General features: G+C 35.6%; 1 pseudogene; it reads right to left on the reverse strand.

The window, feature by feature from the left end:
- Nucleotides 1–7,074: 7,074 nt before the first annotated feature.
- On the reverse strand, nucleotides 7,075–7,173 carry LOC132280409 (small nucleolar RNA R71; annotated as a pseudogene).
- Nucleotides 7,174–22,276: the final 15,103 nt, after the last annotated feature.

Below are 22,276 nucleotides of genomic sequence, written 5' to 3' on the forward strand. Positions count from 1 at the left end.
GAAAATAATGAAATTAAATTCCAGAACTTGAACTAAAGTATGCATACAAGTTGTATAAGCTTCTAAAACAATCAATACAACATTAATATAAACCTAAGCCATCCCCTACCTCAATTTGAGATGAAAATCTCAAAAGCCACCAAAATGAAACCGCTCTGAATCCGACGAAACTTCAGGGTTTTATCAAGGACAACAGTGTGAAAATTATACCCCAAAGAAGGCCTATTAAAATCCTAACTTGGCTTCAAACCCGAACTCAAGAAATGGCAGAACGGATTTCCAATAAGGGGAAAAGGAAGATCTCACCAAAGCCTACAATAAACACTAAGGCACTACGGCAAAATACCAAAAAGAAGTGGCCAGAAAAGAAAAGAGAAGGATGGCAGCCCAAGGTTGCCATGGATGGCCGGCCAAGGAGGGAGGAAGAAGATGAAAAAGTTAACCTTTCAGTTCATAACACCCTATTTATAGAAAAACCCTAAAAGTGTCCCGAATGGGTCCCGTCGGGTCCGAAAAAGTGGAATTTGAGTAGACGCACTCAAACGGCAAAACTCTATTAATGAAAAAGAACCAAAATGAGAAAATATGAACAACGGAAGAAACAGTGTCAAAAATCAAGTCCTGAACAGAGAGATATACCCCGAACAAGTTCAGCGGCAACTAGGGCCAAAAACCCTAAAACTGGGGCAAAATGACCAGAAGCAAATTCTAAGAGTATGCGACTTCATCAAAAATGAAAATGAATCCCGTACGAGGATCCAGGCTCAAAATGAGGCATTTTTGCAATAATTTTCATTAATTGCACAATGGCCCCTTTAAAAAGTGATAACCGCACTAATGACCCAGAATAAAAATATCTTCCAAAATTTTTTTCTTAAAAACCTCTGAAATAAAATATCTCTAAAAGATATTTATGAAAACACCCCAAGAAAAGAAAATGTTTCTGAAGAACTATGCATACATGCCCCTATGAACACCGGGAGCAACCGAAGTACCTTTCTACAAAAGTAAAGATACGTATTTTGTGAAAACCACTTAGAATGAAGGTACATGAAGTCAAAAATCAACTCCGAGCACAAAAAGTGAGGCTATGCCAACAAAGTGACAAATGGAAAAAAGGACGAAAAGTGAATAGTGTACAAAAAGTGAAAATGTGGAAATGACACGGTCCTTAAGGAAAGTTGTCAATCCAAGGAAAAAGTCTCAGAAACCATTCCCGAGCACTCAAGAAGTCACTAAGTGATGAGAAACCAAACTCAGAAATGAAAGGATCAACGGAAAAAAAAAAAATATTCGTAAAAATCTGAGTAAAGGAAAGGAAAGAAAATGACCGAGTCATTACATTGCCCTTGAGGGTCCCAAGATCACATCCGTTTCCTCCATGAGTGGCTAGACCTCATCTTAGGGCTTGGATAAGCCCTAGGCTTGTAATCTAAACCCTAGTCTTTAACTTTTTGGGGAATTAATGTTATAAATTGATAAGCGCTGAAAATTGAGCATTTAAGCCCCTTAATCTTGAATGTTCTAGGACCTTATTCTATCTTATTTTCCTTTTTTAGTGTAATTTCATATTATTCTCCTTTTCAATCACTTATCCCCAAAATAAGTCAAATCAGCTAAATTAGAGCTTTAGAAGAAGCAATATAAAGTCTGGTGGAAGAAAGGAACGAAGTGGTTAAAATTTCCTCTTCAATTGATCGAACCAAGCTATGATCGGTCACATTGTAATCGTTCCAACCCTGCCATGATGGATCAAACCCTTGTCCTTATCCTCAGAAAAATTTCCTATTCGATTAATCCAAGCTTTTCTTTGATCGATCGAACCTTTTAATCATATCCTTATAACCACTTTTGTCCCTTTCCCATAAATATCTCAGTCCTTGTCCTTATCTAAATAATTGTGCCACCATACTTTGATTGATTGGAGCAACAGTGTGATCGATTGAACTGCCTCAAAATGAGTGCAAAGCAGATTTCAAGCCGAATTAAAGGTGTGCTCGTGGTGCAATCATTTGGATGTCCTAGTGCATGAGGTCCGACCATTAGGTATGACATTTAAGCTACTTATATAAGGAATTTGGCTATTTTTAGGAAAGAGATTGGTTAGTTAGAGAGAGAATTTACTAGAGTATAGAGAGAGAACATACATTTTGGGAAAGTTCTTCTACTCTTCTAGGGTTTCTACCAAGAACACCAAGGGAGGAGGATAAATTCAACCATGAAGAGAGCCCTTAAGGGTTGGATGACAACAACCATGATTGGCTAAGCTATTCTCTTTGGGCTAGAGATAGCCCTAAGCATGCCTCCTAGACTTTGATGCTTTGTAATTGGTGGGGATTTGTGTTATAATTCTTGTTTTGACCGCATAATTATATAAATCTTATTTCTATATGATTTGTGTAGTTTAATACTTCCAATTGATCTTTTCATTCTATTCATATGTCTGTGTATGTTAGAATGAATGATTATATGTTTTACACTTGATTCTTTACATTTGATGCATGTCTGTGTATTAAAATAATGGGTCTAATGTTGGTCAAAGTATGGTGCTTAAAGGATTACTCTTGTGGTTTATTTGATGGTTTATACTTATTTCTTGATGGATTGTGCCACCTCCTTAGTTTAATTAGTTTAATTTTCTTGTCATTAGCATAGTTATAGTGTAATTGGTTTAATTTCCTACATATGTGGACAATCTATTCTTGTTGTTTGATAATCCATGCTTATGAGTACAAGTAATATATTTCCCTAAATTCCTGAGTGTGCATTAATTGGGGGCTTATGGAAGGATTAATGGCTTAATTTGATATGTTATGCTATTCACTAGATTGATTAGACAATGTATGCTTACTTGGCTATCTAAGTTTAATATTTCAAGTAATGGCACAGACTTCTTTTACAACATAAAATCCCCCTAATTTATCAAAATTGAATGTCTAGAAAGGCAAGGCTTAGTGGTGAACTCTATGTCCAAAGAATCCTCTCTGATTCTCTACACATTATTTGTTTAGTTGTTTTACATTGCATTACTTTAGTTTAAATTGTAGTATAACTCTACTAACAAAACACTTTTTTCATCATTCGATCTACTAATCCAACATTGATTCCGAAATACCTTGTTTTTCCTTTGGGACGATCCCTACTCACTCTTGCTACGTTAGTAGTAGTTAATAGTGGTAGTGCCATTTTACAAATTCAAACTTGGCAACATTTTGTCACACACCGAGCATTAGTTGATTGATGAGCGCATCATAAATGATGTTATAGCCTTGTGTATTTGATGAAATTTGGGTTTTCCTATGATTTCTATTGTTAAATTCTTCCTAATAATTCTCTAGATTGGTTGCATGTCTATGTGTGATTAATTGAGAATTTAGTGGTGACTATGCATGGATTTCACTAGACGCATTTATTGATTAATTTGATTGATTATGCTTATGCTAGTTAGATTGCACTACATCTTTAGTTTAATTGATTTAAATTCATTGTCTTATCTTAATTATAGTTTAATTGCATTTTAATTCTAGTTAAGTAGACAATCCATGCTTGAATTTGATAATCTATGGCTTATTATTGCAAATTGCATTATTCTCTAAATTGATGTGTGCTGCAATTGTTGATTAATTAAATAGTTTATGCGTAGGCTTCATGAATTGCACTACACTTTAATTCATGCTTGTAGTTAAGTAGACAATTCATGCTTGAATTTGGTAGCCATGTTCATTAATGTAATTAGTAGTCACATTTAGTTTACAACATAATTTCTCCCCAATTAGTTGAAGATATGTGGTTTAGTGAATGAGCTTAGTGGTGATTCCTATGCCTTAAACCTCCTCTCCTATCTCTTTTACTCTACTCATTTTAGTTTAAGTATATTGCATGTTTCTAAGTTCAATTGTAGTTTAAACAAACCAAACCAAACTCTCTTTACAATCTGTAATGACCCGATCATTTTTTATCCTTACTTTTTTTGGTAATTTCTTTTTTCGTCCTTTTCCCTATTTTGTCTTTTTCCCTTAATCATTTTTCCTTACATAACCTCACTTTTCGTGCTCGGATTTGATTCTAGCTTTGTATGCATCCATGATATTTGATTTCCATGATATATGTATTTTTACTTTCGTAGAAAAGTGATGAGTGCTCAAATGTGACGCATTTAACACCTAAGCTAGGGTATTTTAGTCCATTCATCTATCTTACTTTCATGTCTTAGATACTTATTTATGTTATTGCCTGTTTCAGGTGAATAATGTTCAAACAAGCTAACAAGGGCCATTTAGACCTTTTTTGGAGCTAAGGAGCAAAGTTGGAAAGAAGCCAAGAAAATTGCACCAGAGAAACTTCGATAAATCGAAGGGAAGTCCTGATCGATCGAAGTGGTGTACAATCAATTGAAATAAAGATGGTGCCAGCTCAGCAAAGTGGATAAGGCCCAAAGATATTTTGATGCCACATCAGCTTCGATAGATCAAAGCTAAGTGTTTTATTGATCGAAAATCTTCGATCAATCGAAATGCCTGCTGGCAGTAAGCTGTCTAAATCCCGAGCGCGCTGGTTTCTACCTACCGTGCATAGCTGCAAATTTCCTCCAATCAGAGGCTATTATTCTGACTTGGTCCTTACTCAAAGAAGTGTGTAATTAATTTATTGAACATCATTATAGTAGAGAGAATTATTATTATTATTACCAATTATAGAATAAATAGTTTTTCTCTCTAGAATTAGGGTTTTGGAAAAGAAAACAAGGATGAAGATGATAATGCCAACCTCCAAGCTTGCCCTTAAGGGTTCCATGTCCTCTACAATGAGTGACTAAATCCTTCTCTTGGGGCTAGAGATAGCCCCTAGGCTTGCTTCTCAAACCTAGCTTTTGTGTATTTTTTGGGAATTTTAGTTGTAATAGATGTTTTGACCATGAATAAATATAGATCTTGTGATTTCTACTTGATTTGTATGGATTAATGCTTTCAATTGATCATTTAGCTTTAGTCATATGTCTATGTATGCTAGAATTGATGTTCATGTTTTATGTATAGATTTAATGAATTTGATGCATGTCTAAGTGTATTGATGATGTTAATCTAATGATGGTCAAGGCATGATGCTTAATGGAACACTTTTGTGATTTATTTGATGGTTCACACTTGTTTCTTGATGGATTGTATCACATCTCTAGTTTAATTAGTTTAATTTTATGTCTTTAGCCTAGTTGTAGTGTAACTGCTTTAATTTCTTAGTTAGGTGAACAATTCGTTCTTGTTTCTTGATGTTCCATACTTTTGAATGCAAAGAGTGTATATCTCTAGATATTTGTGCGTGTATTAATTATGGTTTAATTGAATGGAATCTTGGTCTCATTTGATAGGTTGTGCTATTCATTAAACTTGACTAGACAATCTATACTTATTTGTCGTCCATGCTTAGTTTCAATTGATGTCATACACACACAAGTTATAATTTAAATTTTCCCATTAATGTACAATTGCTAGTGTTTGATGAAGTGAAGCTTAGTGGTGATTCTATGCCCCAAGACTTCTCTCCTATATCTTTTCCCTATTTTCTAAATTGCTCTCTTTTTACTTGCATTAATCTTTAATTGCATTGTAGCTTAAGTAATCAATCACCAACAATCTTTGATCATTCGACCTACTAATCCGACATTAATTTCCATCACAAATACACCTCCAATCCCTTGGGATGATCCCTACTCACTCTAGCTATATTTTTAGTTAGAAGTGGTAGTGGCATTTCATAAATTTAAACTTGGCCACACTACACACATTTTCATTGCAATTTGGTGCATCGGCATGACACCACACCAAGTTTTGGTGCTGTTGCCAAGAATTTGGCACTGTCGTATTTGGAAATTAATTAGGAATTAGTATTATTTTGATCTTGTTTTATTTTTATTTTAATTTAGTTGCTTATTATGTTTGTTCTTGATTGGTTAGGTGAATTGAGCCAAGAGAGTGAAGTAAAGAGAAATTGAAAAGCAAGAGAAGCAAAAGAAGCCAAGTGAAGCTAAACAAGAGCATAAAAAGCTCAAAAATAAAATAAAAATTGCAAAGCAAGCAAGGCAAAGAAAAAAATTAAAAAATTAATTGAAGTTGCTTAAAGAACCTTTGTGAGCCTTTCTAAACTTAATCTCTAGTTAAATTGTGAGCCCGCGTGAAGGTAAGTCTTTATTTTCCTAGATAGATCGTGAGCCCACGTGGAGGCAATTTAATTTTTCTTGCATATTGTTCAAAGCATGGGAGTATGGGATCATCGTATGTGGAGGATTGTTGATTATTGATTTGTTACGGAGGTGAAGTGATTGCTACTTGCTTGTTGCTTGTTTTTGTTTTGTTTATGCATGCATGGTCGTAGGTCATTAAATCATACTCTTGTCCCACTTAATTTGAATCTTAAATCATTTGTTCGTCATTCTAAGGGAAATGGTAATTCTAGTCATTGAATTTCATCAATGGAAGACATTAATGAGGACCATGTGGAGGACCTTAGTCACATAGACCAACAAGGTATCCGCCACCCTAATGTGCATCATAACAGTATTAAAGTACCATTAGGCATGCCAAGACCTTTCATTCCACCACAATAACAAAGCCAAGTTCCATTAGGATTGCCTAGGCCAATTTTTGCTCCACACCCTCTCATTATTCAAGGCAATCAAGGTGCTTATGTAACACCACCAATTGTGAATCCTCCTCTTACATTGCGTGACCATTATGTGCCTAATGAATATAATGCACCCAGTTGCATTCAATTGTCTCCATTTAGAGCACATCACTATGAAATTAAACCACAAACTATTCAAATGCTTCCCAATTATCATGGACTTCCAAGTGAAGAACCTTACAAGCATTTGGATGAGTTTCTTGAAGTGTGTTCCATCGTGAAATACACGGACATGCCGAAAGAGGTTTTAAGATTAAAAATTTTTCCTTTTACCCTTAAAGATAAGGCAAAATATTGGTTCAACAATCTTAGGCCTTTTTCGATAACTTCTTGGGCAGAAATGCAACAAGAGTTCTTGAAGAAGTACTATCCAGTTTCAAAGACATATGCTATGAGAACTTCAATTCGAGAATTTTCTCAAAGGGAAGGGGAATTGTTTCATGAGGCATGGGAGCGCCTTAATGATTTACTTAGGAAGTGTCCACATCATGACATTCCTAAATGGCAATTGGTGCAATTTTTCTTTGAAAGTTTGTCGGATAATTTCAAGGGTATGGTTGATGCATCTATGGGTGGTTCTTATCTTGATAGACATGAAGATGATGAATGGCGTCTTTATGAAAGCATGAGTGAAAATTCAATGCATCAATCTTTGTCTTCTAAAAATCGTAGAAATTTAGGTGGAAGGAAGAATATCGGCTTATATCATGTTGACAATTCCAATGACATAGCCGCCGAAGTCAATTCTTTATCTCAAAGATTTAATTAATTTTTAATCAACTAAAATTTGGTGAATCAAGTGTCTTTCTCCCCTAATCATGTTCATCATTATAATTCTAATAAATCATGCATGACTTATTCTAGTGTCTTACATTCTACTTCTAATTTTCCCTATGGACATGTGCAAAGTGAGAACCATGAACAAGCAAATGCCGTCTTTGTCAACCAAAGAATAATCTCTATGACTCACACAATAATCCCAGGTGGAGGAACCATCCAAACTTCTCTTGGAAAAGCCAAGGGGAAGGCTTAAACCTTCCCCAATGTGGTTTTCAAGGCAAGTATGTTCCGCCCCCAATGCAAGGCTAAGGTTCCCAAGGTTATAGATCTTCTTTTTAATCATCACATGGAAACTAATTTTCAATTTTCATTTTCCTAGTCAATTATTTTACTCTCAAGGAAATTCTAGGAGTCCCATTTTGGAGGAGAAAGTGTTGACCACTTTGGGTACTTTAGAGGCAAACACTCAATTGCTTCATTCCCATTCCTAATCCATTGCTAATCTAGAAACCCAAGTTAGGCAAATAGCTAGTACTTTGAATGCTAGAGAAAAAGAGAAAATGCCTTTGAATCCACCAAAGTAAAAATTTGTTGTGGAGACCAATTCCTCATCGGAAGGTCACATAATTGAACATGTCAATGTGAGGACAACCTTGAGAAGTGGAAAAATTGTTGACAATCAAGTTGATGTCCAAAATGAAGTGAGTGAACCGGTGCAAACAAAAGTTGACACCCGTCCCGTTTCCCATTTTATTCCTCCTTCATTGCATGTGCATGAGCCATTTGTTGAAAAGTTTTGAAAGATGACTTGAAAACTTCTTGTGTTGAAAGTGATTCAAAGAAAGATTTTTAAAAAGCTTTTAAGCCTAAGGCTCCATTTCTGGATGCCTTCAAAGGGTCCATTTCTCTTGAAAAGCTAAAGACCAAAGTGAATGAAATAATTGAAGTGTTTAGGCAAGTGAATATTAATCTTCCACTCTTGGATGCAATCAAACAAATTCTGGCTTATGCCAAATTCTTAAAAGATCTTTTCACCCAAAAGAGGAAGAACAAAAGCCAATCACCAAAGAAAGTGGTCTTGACCGAGCAAGTAAGCTCCATTTTGCAACATAACACTCTCCCAAAATTTAAGGACCCCGGTTCACCTAGTACTTCTTGCATCATTAGTGACCATGTCATTAATCGGGCTCTTCTAGATTTAGGAGCCAGTCCCAAATCCCAAAAGCCAAATTCTAGTTATCCTTGGCCATCCGTTCTTAGCAACCGCAAATGCCAACATCAATTGCATGACGGGGATAATGAAAATATCATTTGGGCATATGAAAGTGGAGTTAAATATATTTAATCCAACCCCGAGTTCAATAGACAAGCATGAAGAAGTGTTTGTTGTGGAAAAGTGTCTTGACAATGAATTTGAAAAAGTTGAGTCTTACTAGAAAATGAAATTTCCAAAAGTTTACCTTCCAAAATGATTTCTAAGAATGTTGTTTTGAAAAAAAAAATTTTAAAAGGGCATGGAAGCCCAAGAGTTGCATTGACAAAGGATAATCAATCTCTTTTGATTCAAATCCAAAAAGTTTTTTAAGGAACCATTTGTTGGGTGGGATTCAAAATGTTGTTCACCTTATTAAGGAGGGGATGCCAAATAAGATTTTTTATCCAAGCTAAAAGAGCCCAACGTCTTGCTAGAGACATTAAAGACTAGTACATTTAGTAGGGTTTGACAACCCTATTCCTCCCTCATTTCTATTTTTACATGTTTCTGTGTCGTCTAGATATGTGTTGCATTGAAAAATCTGGCTTTAGAGCCATTTTCTGCATTTTGAGTACTATCAGGGACATTTCGATCAATCAAACTCAAGTTTAATTGATCGAAGTCTCACTTCGATCGATCGAATCCCCTGTGATGAGGACCCTTCAGTTTCCATTTTGATCGATCAAGGGTACGTTTAATAGATCAAAATCCATTTGAATTTGATCGAAAATGAGTGATTTGAAATTTTCGGAAATACCTTTTAGCCTGTTCAGCTTCCTATTTTTATTTTTATTTTTCATTTTCTTTTTTTTTTTTCTCCTATTTTTCCTATTTTTCTTTTCTTTTTCTTTTTCCTTTTCTTTTTCTATTTTCTTTTTCTCCCTCCCTATTCACTTCTCCTTCACTCAAACCCTAGCATCCATAACCATCTCTCTCTCACCGATTCTCTCTCATACCCTCTCATCTATCTCTCAATCTATTATTCTCTCTCCCTCAACACCACCTCACCACCTCACCACCTTCCTCTCATCATGGCTAAACCCTAAGAAGCCAAAGCGACCGCTGGTAACCTCTATTAATGCCGGTAACGCTTTTGGCCATTCGGCCAAGCTCCTTCTCCCCTAATCTCTCTATTTCTCTCTCATTTTACATTTTATTCATCACCTCTAGCCGATTTAGGTTAAGGAGGACCCGAATCAAGCTCCAGCGAGTTCTGAAAATTCTAGCGAGACTTCGGCGAGTCTCTGGTCACCTTCTCTGACGCCGGCGAGGTTGAAAAACCTCTGCTTTCACTCCCGATCTCTTCTTCCACTCTTCTCTTCTCTCTAAATTGTCGGGTGAGCTCCAAATCTTTGATTTTTATTTTTGCATCAAGTTTATTTTTATTTTGGTTTATTTTTATGTTGTTTGTTGCTCTCTTTTTAATTTTGGTTTTAGTATTGCTTAATTGTCATTTTGTATATTCTTGTACATAAAAAATTGATTGAAAACAAAATAGAAAATTAAAAACAAATAAAATAAAAAATAAAAAAACATATAAAAATGCAAAAAGTTGAAAAAATTGGAAATACTTGAGTTGGGCCTAACCTTTGATATATGTTGAATGGTGCTGGAAAACTTTGAAATGAGGTAAATGTGGTTAATTGTAGTTGTTAGAAGGAGAATGGGTAAATTGAATTGGTTTTGTGGATCGTTGTGGGCGGTGTCCCTTTTTAATTGTTGAATTCTTGAATAAGATTGTTTTGAATGTGGAATACTGAAGTTGATTGATTGTTTGCTGTGTTGAAAAACTTTTGTATATCCATTTTTAAGGGGAAACCATGGCGGATTTTTGAAAAATTTCTACACTTAGTTTTTAAAACAAGGCATGTGGTTTGATTTTTGGGACATGAGATAGAATTTGAAAAGACTTTTAAAATTGATTTTGGATTAAAAAGAAAAAAAGAAAAAAAAGATAAAGTTTTAACTTGTTTTCAAAGATGAAATGTTGATGTTGATTTTGAAATGGCTTTGAAAGTTTAAATTGTTGTGAGCATAGTTCCATCTTGTCTTATTTGTTTTTGAAAAAGGAATACATGGATTTGTTCTAAGTTGTCTTCATTGATTGCAAGCATGACTTGATTTGATTGTGTGCTTTTGAAATTGAAAATGCTAAGTCTTATCTTAATGCATGTAAAATGTTTTAAATGGACTTGTTTGCAAAAATCTTGATTGGATTGAGTGCATTATTTTGGTAAAATGAGTTTTCATTGCTGACATGCTTTGTGATCACACTTGTTGGGTTTCAAATGATTTGAAAAGGGAAATATTTGAGCTTTGATTGAAAAATGTGAAGTTGAATTGCATGATTCCTTCTTTTGGTTTTCACATTACATGATTCCTGTCATGAAGCTTTTCTACAATGCAACTGAATGTTTTAAACCCAAAGTTTTCAAAAATTCTAATTTTGCCCCAAAAGTGTTGAAAAATTCCAAACTTGACCAAAATGCCCTTAACTAAGTTGAAATTTGTTCGATTTGATTCATTTTGCATCCATTTGCATGTTCTAAGTGCCTCTGAACTTGTATATGATCCAATTCTTAATTCTTGCCATGCTAGGGCCCCAGTTTGCTGTCTCTTGACATTCTTTATCATAATTTTGATTTTCTTGTTCTTACTTACTTTGAGACCTGCCAAATAAGGTTTCTGACTAAGTTTGGGGGTATGTTATGGATCTTGAGAATTTCAAATGCATGATTTGGATGTTGTATCTGTTCTTTGGCCTTAGTTAAGATTTTGAATTGAAATGTGAACCAAGTTAGGACTATGTTTACTTGATATTCCTGTTTATCTAATTACATGCCATTATCCTAATATCTTATACACTGGTGATCTATTCTTGATGATCGAGGTTCTGTCCAGTCCAGATTTTGATTCACAGATGGTAAGCTTAGTATTTAACCATTCTCTGCTTCATTTGAGCATTGAAGGAAGTCACTAGCCATGTGTAATCATAGGATATTGATTTTATTGCATTGCTATACAGGATATTTCTTTGTCTGGAGTTGTTCTTATTTGTGCATCATTCAGATATATGCCATCTAGTTGCATACAATGTCTGAGATTCTTTCTTGAACTTGTTTGTCATAACATGACTTGGATTGTTGTGCTTTGTAATCATACATTTCACTTAGTCTTTATTGCATGACATGCCTATTTCTTGAGTCCTAGGTTAACACTTGCCATGCCTATATGCTCCATGTTATCCTGTTGCTCTATTTTGATCTTCATTGTTGCACTTGTAGACATTCTTACTAGGAATTGATACGATGTCATTCCAGAGTTTACTTCTCATACCATTGCAGCATCTTCTTAAGTTTTAGGTTTATAAATGTACATTGCATCATTCATGCACAACACAGCCTATGCTTATCCTATTGATCATATTTCTGCTCCATCTGTTTCATATGTGACTTTTCTGCCCTCTATGCTATTATTGCCTATATAATCCATTTTGTTTAGCTGAGGCATGTAGAATGTTGATTCTGAAGCTTTCTTAATCATTTCTTGCACAAGCATGATCCTATTTATCTATTCGCAATTTCTATCTGTTCAGGCATGTTTTATGTTTCCTTATTAGTTGCTTACTATAATTTCTACCTGTGCATTGATTTGTAATTGTTTTTGTAGATACAGCTTAGAAGAAAGACTCTTGCCAGAAAGAGAGTTCCTAGAGTGCCATAGCCTGCATCTCCAGTTGCAGAGTTTTCCTCTTCATCTTCTTCTTCTTCATCTGCCATGGATGCCAAGCATGCCATTATCAAAGAGGTCCCCGCTGAGTCTTACACCAGTAAGAAACGGGAGACCGAGTATAGATTTGATACAGAGCTATTCGCTACACTTGACTAGACTAGGTGGTCATATAAGGGCATTGATGCCATCATGACTCTAGCAGAAACAGTTGTCTACCATTGACGGTCAGGAGATCGATATTTCTCTCCCTACCATAGCTGCTACCAGTTGATGCCCCCACACTTCTCCACTGGCTAATGATACTCAGGAGCCTCTGTTCCCTGACCATCCACCATTTCCCACTGCGTTGACTATGTAGCCATATTATCTCCATAAGTGGCATATGAGGGGCACACATTTACAGACCGGGTCAAGATTGATCCCCAGTACTGGTTCTTTGATTCCGTGCTTCACCTCAATGCTTTCCCTACCAGTCATGGCACTTAGAAGAAAAAGGGGATCTTCCAGGCTTTATATTGTTTAGATCAGGGTTACTGGTTCTCCATTCCTACACTCATGTAGATCAAAATTTTAGAATGTTTGACCATGTAAGTCCAAACGCCTGACTATGCCGGTCAGAACTCAGAACGCTTGACCAATGAAGTCCGAAGCGTCAAAATGTCAAAACGTCAGAACGTTTGACCATGTAAGTCTAAACGCCTAACCATGTAGGTCAGAACATCTGAACGCTTGACCATATAAGTCTGAACGCCTGACCATGTATGCAATAACCCTGTCATTTCTTTCATTTCCTTTTTCTTAGATTTTCACGGATATTTTTTTTCCATTATTCTTTTCTTTTCTGAGTTCGGTTTCTTGTCACTTAGTGTCGTCTTGAGTGCTCTGGAATGATTTTTGAGACTCTTTTCTTTGGATTAACAACTTCCTTTAAGGACCGAGTCATTTCCACATTTTTCGTTTTTTGACACTATTCACTTATCGTCCTTTTCCCTATTTCGTCTTTTTCCCTATTTTGTCTTTTTCCCACTTGTCACTTTTTGGCACAACCTCACTTTTCATGCTCGGAGTTAGTTTTTGAATTCACGTATCTTTATTCTAAGTGGTTTCCACAAAATACGTATCTTTACTTTTGTAGAAAAGTACTCTGGTTGCTCCTAGTGTCCATAGAGGCATGGATCCATAGTTTTTCAGAATCTTTTTTTTTTCTTGGGGTGTTTTTCATAAATATCTTTTGAAGATATTTTATTTCAGGGGTTTTTAAGAAAATATTTTTTGAAGATATTTTTATTCTGGGCCATTAGTGCAGTTTTTACTTTTTGGAGGGGCCATTGTGCAATTAGCGAAAGTTATTGCAAAAATACCTCATTTGGAGCCTGCATTCTCGTACGGAATTCATTTTTACATTTTGTTAAGTTGTGTACTCTTAGAATTTCCTTCTGATCTTTTTTCTCCAGTTTAACTCTGCCCCGGTTGCTGCCGAACTTGTTCAGGGCATATCTCTCTGCTCGGGACTCGCTTTTCGACACCATTTCTTCCGTTGTTCATATTTTCTCATTTTGAATCTTTTTTGTCACAGAGTTTTTCCATTTGAGCATGTCTGCTCAAATTTTACTTTTCCGGACCCGGCAGGGCCCTTTCAGGGCAGTTTTTAAGATTTTCTATAAATAGGGGGACTTAAAGTCAAAAAGTCATCTTCTCCCCTCTCCATGCATGACCAGAACCTGCTATGGCATTCCAAGGGGGGCTTCCACCCTTCTCCTCTCATTTAAACCTCATTCCCTTTGTTATAAAGTAATAGTGCCTTTGCGTTTTGTGTTTGTCTTGACTACGTGCATTTTTCCCCCTTATTAGAACCCATTTTTGGCCAAATTTTGAGTTTAGGTTTGAAGTCAAGTTAGGATTTTGGTAGGTCCTTTTTGGGGTTTAATGTTCACGGCGTTGTCCCCGACAAAACCCCGAAGTATTGTCGGATTCGGAGCCTTTGGTGGCTTTTGAGATTTTCATCTCAAATTGAGGTAGGGGATGTTTTAGGATTTTTTATATGTTGTATTGAGTGTTTTCCATAATTATACAACTTGTATGCATGCTTTGGTTTAAGTCCTAGAATTTAATTTAATTATTTTCTATGGTTAACATGTAATTCTCATGATGATGTATAACTTAGAATTAAATTATGGCATGCTAGAAAGTTTAGCTTTGATATATTTGTTAACCTATATTAAATTGGAATTATTTGAATAAGAATTGCACTTTTTATTTAATAATTATCTTTTGTGAAAGTTTAATTATCATGGATGTACCTTGCATGAAATTAACTTCTGATATGTTTTTAAACTAAGTCTTGGCATGTTCTTTAACATACTTTAATTTGAGAGCATTTGGATGAGTATGAAAATCTAGAGATTTTAATTAAAAGAAATAATTAAAATCCATTTAATGGTTCCATTGTCTAAATTAAGTTTTTAACTTGATAATTTTGATGACTAGGACTTGTATGCTAGCATATATTAAATTTGGGACCATTTGATGTTATTCTAGAAGTTAGAGAATTAATATACATGTTTTAATTAAATTCTACCTTATTGTTCAAATGGCCTAATTAAGTTTTTGAATTGGTATATACAATGACCATGCTATGTTGTTTAACATGTGTTAATTAGGGACCATTTGATTGAGATTTGAAACATAGAGAAATTAATTAGTTTACTTGATTAATTTCTGTTTCTATTGCATTATTGATTTAATCATGAGTTTGACATTGGTAGTATGTTTAAAGCATGATTTTAGACTTGTAATAGATTTTTCAGTTTATGTTTTCAATATTGGATTATATTATTATAGCGTGTAATGAATCGCACACTGACGATTCGACATGTGATGTTATTATAGCGAGTAACGAATCGCGTTATAAAGATTCGACATTTGTCATCCTATAGTAGTTGTGGATTTAGAGCATGAGCTGTGCGGTTACAAACTACTTGTGTATGGAATGTAGTTTCGTGCTTTATATATATTAAGTATATAAGTTGTGAACTTATTTATTTTGGAGTCACTTAGGACATTGTTTCATGTTATGGCTAGAGTTTGGCTCTAGTGCGGGAGATATGAGTTCTCCCTGTCGAGATAATGCACACTAGGGGTGGTATTACCAGCGGGTTAGTCCCCGTAATAGCCGTTGACGTCTCCGCAGAATTCCGAACTTAATGTCCAAGTCTTCCATTATTTGATTTCGTATTAAATTCTAAGTTGACAATCATGTTTAATTGTGACTTGTGGTTTTGGCTATTGGCGATTTTAATGTTGTTAAGGACATCTAGGTATCTTGATTTTTAACGAACCCTTGCAGGTTTTGATGTTGTTAAGTACATCTATACTAAATTGCTATATTTACTCATTTTCACACTTTTAGATTTCAAATTGATGACCTTGAGAGTTTACATCTTGTTGCTTTCAATAGCATGCTTCTTGTGGTTTGAATTGTATGGATGATGTGATTTATGTTAGAAATGATTTAAGGTAGCTTAAGATGCTCCCTGAGTCTCATCTTAACATAGACATCTGGTGGCATGAGCCCTTTTAACATGTTTCACCTTAAGGTGATAAGATTGTAAAATGCTAGGTCGATGCATGCTCATTTCCTACGAGTAGCTTTATGTTGCTCACCCCAAAGTTACTGGGGTATGTTTCAGGTACAAGAATCATGGTTGAGATTTTCATTATACTTGGATGGTTTGTGGGCTTGAAGATTTCCATTTTTGTAAAGGTTGGATTGCAATGCCATATGTAGTTTTTTTTTTTTTTTTTTTTTTTTTTTTTTTTTTTTTTTTTCTCAAATGTGTATATTTGATTCTAAACTTGTAATGTGTGCCTAAGCACACTTTTTGATTCTCATTCCATGTATATAATTTGTGGCCAAGGGCCAAACTTTATTTAAAATCCATGAATATTCATGAATGTTGAATTTTGCCTTTATTGAGAAAAGTATGAAAACTAGGGTTTTGATATGTCATTCTCACACCGGTGTGTGCATTTTGTGTGAAATTCATCCTTTAGCATTCATTTACCATATGTGAGGTGTGGCCAAGGGCCAAACACCATTTAGTTTTCATTTTTGCATTTTAGTTCACATATTGCATTTTTGGGCTAAAATAGTAGAAACCGAGCCTTTAAGGGTTCATTTTCAAATCGGGTGGTATAAAGTGTGCTTTAGCACCTACACTAGGTCCTTTTTATCTTGTATGAAGTGTGGCCAAGGGCCAAACGGTCATTTGAAACCATTTCATAATTTTAAGTTTCAAGTTTTCATTCAAAGTTCCATTTTTGTCATTTTGGCTGTTGGGGGGTCATATTTTGCATCGGCAATATTTTTAAGCCATGGACCATTGTAGCATGTCCTATTAGGTAAGTTACGTTTGCGTGCATGATCATTTTCAAGAAAAACTTCTTCTTTGGTGAAATGAGCTTCTTGTGGACTCATTTCGCATATTTATTGCATATTCTGGTCTTGGGGCATTTTTTCATTTTCCTTCAGGAATTAAATTTTGATCTTCACATGGTCACTTAGAAAACGTGATTTTAGGGGGAGTTTTTTCTTCATGTTTTTCCAGAAAATGTCGTCTTGGTACTGGAAATCCCTCGTGAAGTTTCAGCTTCCAATTTGCATCTTAGCAACTTTTTGCCCCTCTTGACCAGTTCTGATCTAGGGGCATTTTGGGAATTTTATAGTGAGTTTTTTTCATTTCCTTATACGCTGTCGGGTAGAAAACTTGATTTTGGAGGGGGTTTCTTCTTCGTGTTATTCTAGAAAAATTCGTTTAGGCCTCCGTTTCAAGCCTCAGTTCTGGAAACTCCCATTTTTTTTCTTGTTGTCAGCATATGCATGCCATTGGGTGCCGGTGGGCTCGCACATGTGTGCCAGGCGCGCCATGGCCTTCGTTGGGCCGCCGTGACGTCTCAACTTTAAACCTTCGTTTCTCCTTTGTCCGGACTCCGAATCATGCGATTCTTGAGTCCATCTTGATTAGTTTTTCATTGTCTTTCTAGCGGTGTGCTCGGTGACACCCGAATCCACAGTTTTCAGAAATGACTATTTTGCTCCTGGGGGTTTATTTGTCATATTTTTTATCTTTTGCTTCCGCATCAGTTCTCATTGAGTTCCACGACCTCATGGAAGGTCACTTTGACTTTTTAGAGTCTTGTTTTCTATTTTTACTTCCGCATTCGGATCCGTTATCGGGTCAATCTTCGGTTCATCACAGAACCCACTAGCATGAAAAACTAGGGCCGTCACATGTGGTATGAGAGCTCCTAGGTTTGAATACCTTAGATGACGGGTTTTGGGTGCATATCACATTTTTGTTGCTATGTTATACGTGTATATATGCTATTTGTTAACATGTTTTAGTATTATAACATGTTTACGTGCTTCTTGATAACATGCTTGGTTTGATAACCTGTCTATATGCTTAATTGACAAATTATTTTGAAGCTTACTTAATTCGTTTTAGCATGTTGTATATGCTTATCTGCTTTAGCATGACTGCGTATTTTATACATTGCCTTACTTATTATTTCGTGCATTCATGGTTTGGGGAAGTTTCCTTTCCTCGTGATGAGAGATTGGACTCATCTAGGTTCGGTTGTACGTTTTCTATATGGTGTCTTTAGAGAGGCATTGCATTCATTCTTTTGATTTTACCAACTGGCCATTTGTGTGATCACTTTTACATGTTTATGAGCTCCATTGTTGATGGGCATACCTTAAAAACATGTTTAGGGTGTATGAGGATGTATATGATACGTTTGCTTATACTGTATCTGTTTATCATGTTTGTGCCATTGGTGGTGTATAGCGCGTTGCTATTTGTTTAACCTCTATGCGATAGGTGGTTTATTTGGTTTACCTTATGTGTACTATGCTTAGTACTATGATCTTATTTGATTTATGTCATTTAAATTTTACGAGCATATACTATGTGAGTATTTGGTTTATACTGTTTCATCTTTCCTGCACTTATGTTAGGGTTTTGTGACCTTGGATGTTGGGATTGTCATGACCGAACTACGTAGTAGACTTATGTTTTGAGGTTTCAGTTGCCCATTGATTGGGATTTTGATCCAATGTTTTGTCTTCTGTATGTAGCCTTACGGTAGGTCTACTTTAGATCGGTGCATAGGTTTTTGGTTTTGTGGTTCCAATCCATTGGCTTGAGGGCACAGACTCATCAGGCTATGGATTCGGGACTGGTGTTATTATTGTGGTGTTTTCAGATGTGGGGGTCTTTAGTTACGCCAGCGTTAGGGATTTAAAGCTTTAAGCGTAACGGTGCCGGTTACATTGTTGTTGGAGTTTTGGAATTAGCTACCCCAACTCTCGCGGATGCCTAGTTCTCGTAGTGCTTTTAGAAATGATCATTTTCGACATTTATGTCATTTGTATCGAAAATTTTCCTTCTAGGTTGATTTGTTGAGGGCAAGTTATGAACTAGTACCTTATACTGTCATGCTACCTTACTGACGAGTAAATGTGGGTGGGTTCTCGTCATTGTTCGTACTGTCATATAATTCTTAGCCATCTGTCATCATTTGACTTGCCGTTGTCTTGGGGATTCTTTCGGTGATTGACTTTGAGTTAATATGCCGATTCGTTCAGGAAATGTCACCCAGTTCTGGGTTTTTGCGTTCTTATGAGTCACCTTTAGGCTTTTGGAGTTGTCCTTTAGCACCTTATGGTTTGTCCTTTGGTTTGATCTTACATTGATCTTGTTCAATTCTCTTTTGTCTGTTCCTGATTTCGGGGACAAAATCCCTTTAAGGAGGGTAGGTTGTAATAAACCTATCATTTCCTTCATTTCCTTTTTCTCAGATTTTCACGGATATTTTTTTTCCGTAATTCTTTTACTTTCTGAGTTTGGTTTCTTATCACTTAGTGTCGTCTTGAGTGTTCTGGAATGATTTCCGAGACTCTTTTCTTTGGATTGACAACTTCCTTTAAAGACCGAGTCATTTCCACATTTTTCGCTTTTCGACACTATTCATTTTTCGTCCTTTTCCCTATTTTGTCTTTTCCCCGTTTGTCACTTTTTGGCACAACCTCACTTTTTGTGCTCGGGTTAGTTTTTGACTTCATGTATCTTCATTCTAAGTGGTTTCCACGAAATACGTATCTTTACTTTTGTAGAAAAGTACTCTGGTTGCTCCCGGTGTCCATAGGGGCATGGATGCATAGTTTTTCAAAATCTTTTTCTTTTCTTGGGGAGTTTTTCGTAAATATCTTTTGAAGATATTTTATTTCAGGGGTTTTTAAGAAAATATTTTTTAAAGATATTTTCATTCTGGGCCATTAGTGCAGTTTTCATTTTTTGGAGAGGCCATTATACAATTAGCGAAAGTTATTGCAAAAATACTTCGTCTAGAACCTAGATCCTCATATGAGATTCATTTTTACATTTTGTCGAGTTGTGTACTCTTAGAATTTCGTTCTGGTCATTTTTCTCCAGTTTAACTCTGGCCTCGGTTGCCGCCGAACTTGTTCGGGGCATATCTCTCAGCTCGGGACTCGATTTTTGACGCCATTTCTTCCGTTGTTCATTTTTCTCATTTCGAATCTTTTTCGTTCACGGAGTTTCATCGTTTGAGCGCGTCTTCTCAAATTTTACTTTTCCGGACCGGTAAGGCCCTTCCGAGGCAGTTTTTAAGATTTTCTATAAATAGGGGGACTTAAAGTCAAAAACTCAACTTCTCCCCTCTCCATGCACGACCAGAACCTGCTATGGCAGCCCAAGGGGGGCTGCCACCCTTCTCCTCTCATTTAAACCTCCTTCCCTTTGTTATAAAGTCATAGTGCCTTTACGTTTTGTGTTTGTCTTGACTACGCGCATCTTTCCCCCTTATTAGAACCCGTTTTTGGCCAAATTTTGAGTTCGAGTTTGAGGTCAAGTTAGGATTTTGGTAGGTCCTCTTTGGAGTTTAATGTTCACGACGTTGTCCCCGACAAAACACCGAAGTATTGTCGGATTCGGAGCCGTTTCATTTTGGTGGCTTTTGAGATTTTCATCTCAAATTGAGGTAAGAGATGTTTTAGGATTTTGTATGTGTTATATTGAGTGTTTTCCATGATTATACAACTTATATGCATGCTTTGGTTTAAGTCCTACAATTTAATTTAATTACTTTCTTTGGTTAACATGTAATTCTCATGATGATGTATAACTTAGACTTAAATTGTGGCATGCTAGAAAGTTTAGCTTTGATATGTTTGTTAACATATATTAAATTGGAATTATTTGAATAAGAATTACACTTTTTATTTAATAATTATCTTTTGCGAAAGTTTAATTATCATGGATGTACCTCGCATGAAATTGACTTGTGATATGTTTTTAAACTAAGTCTTGGCATGTTCTTTAACATACTTTAATTTGAGAGCATTTGGATGAGTATGAAAATCTAGAGATTTTAATTAAAAGAATTAATTAATATCCATTTAATAGTTACATTGGCTTAATTAAGTTTTTAACTTGATAATTTTGATGACTAGGACTTTTAAGCTAACATATATTAAATTTGGGACCATTTGATGTTTTTCTAGAAGTTAGAGAATTAATTGTAACGTTTTAATTAAATTCTACCTTATTGTTCAAATTGCCTAATTAAGTTTTTGAATTGGTATATACAATGACCATGCTATGTTGTTTAACATGTGTTAATTAGGGATCATTTGATTGAGATTTGAAACTTAGAGATATGAATTAGTTTATTTGATTAATTTCTGTTTCTATTGCATTATTGATTTAATCATGAGTTTGACATTGATAGTATGTTTAAAGCATGATTTTAGACTTGTAATAGATTCTTCAGTTTATGTTTTCAATATTGGATTATATTGTTATAGCGTGTAACGAATCGAACACTGAAGATTCGACATGTGATGTTATTATAGTGCGTAACGAATCACGCTCTGAGGATTTGACATTTGTCGTCCTATAGTAGTTGTGGATTTAGAGCATGAGCTGTGTGGTTACAAGCTACTTACGCATGGAATGTAGTTTCGTGCTTTATATATATTTCGTATATAAGTTGTGAACTTATTTATTTTGGAGTCACTTGGGACATTGTTCCTATGTTATGGCTAGAATTTGGCTCTTGTGCGGGAGGTATGAGTTCTCCCCGTCGAGATAGTGCGCACTAGGGGTGGTATTACCAGTGGGTTAGTCCCCGTAACAGTCGTTGAGGTCTCGGCAGAATTCTGAGCTTAATGTCCAAGTCTTCCATTATTTGGTTTCGCATTAAATTCCAAGTTAACAATCATGTTTAATTTTGACTTGTGGTTTTGGCTATTGGCGATTTTGATGTTGTTAAGTACATCCAGGTATCATGATTTCTAACGAACCCTTGTAGGTTTTGATGTTGTTAAGTACATCTATACTAAATTGCTACATTTACTCGTTTTCACACTTTTAGATTTCAAGTTGATGACCTTGAGAATCTACATCTTGTTGCTTTGTATAGCATACTTCTTGTGGTTTGAATTGCATGGGATGATGCGATTTATGTTAGAAATGATTTAAGATAGCTTAGGATGCTCCCTGAGTCTCATCTTGACATAGACGTCATGTGGCATGAGCCTCTTTAACATGTTTCACCTTAAGGTGATAAGATTGTAAAATACTAGGTCGATGCATGCTCATTTCCTACGAGTAACTTTGTGTTGCTCACCCCAAAGTTACTGGGGTATGTTTCAGGTACAGGAATCAGGGTTGAGATTTTCATTATACTTGGATGGTTTGTGGGCTTGAAGATTTCCATTTTTGTAAAGGTTGGCTTGAAATG

Source organism: Cornus florida, unplaced genomic scaffold, assembly GCF_030987335.1.
Source record: "Cornus florida cultivar Cherokee Brave unplaced genomic scaffold, ASM3098733v1 CherokeeBrave_3.0.0_Hap2_Chr10, whole genome shotgun sequence".
NCBI classification, from domain to species: Eukaryota; Viridiplantae; Streptophyta; class Magnoliopsida; order Cornales; family Cornaceae; genus Cornus; species Cornus florida.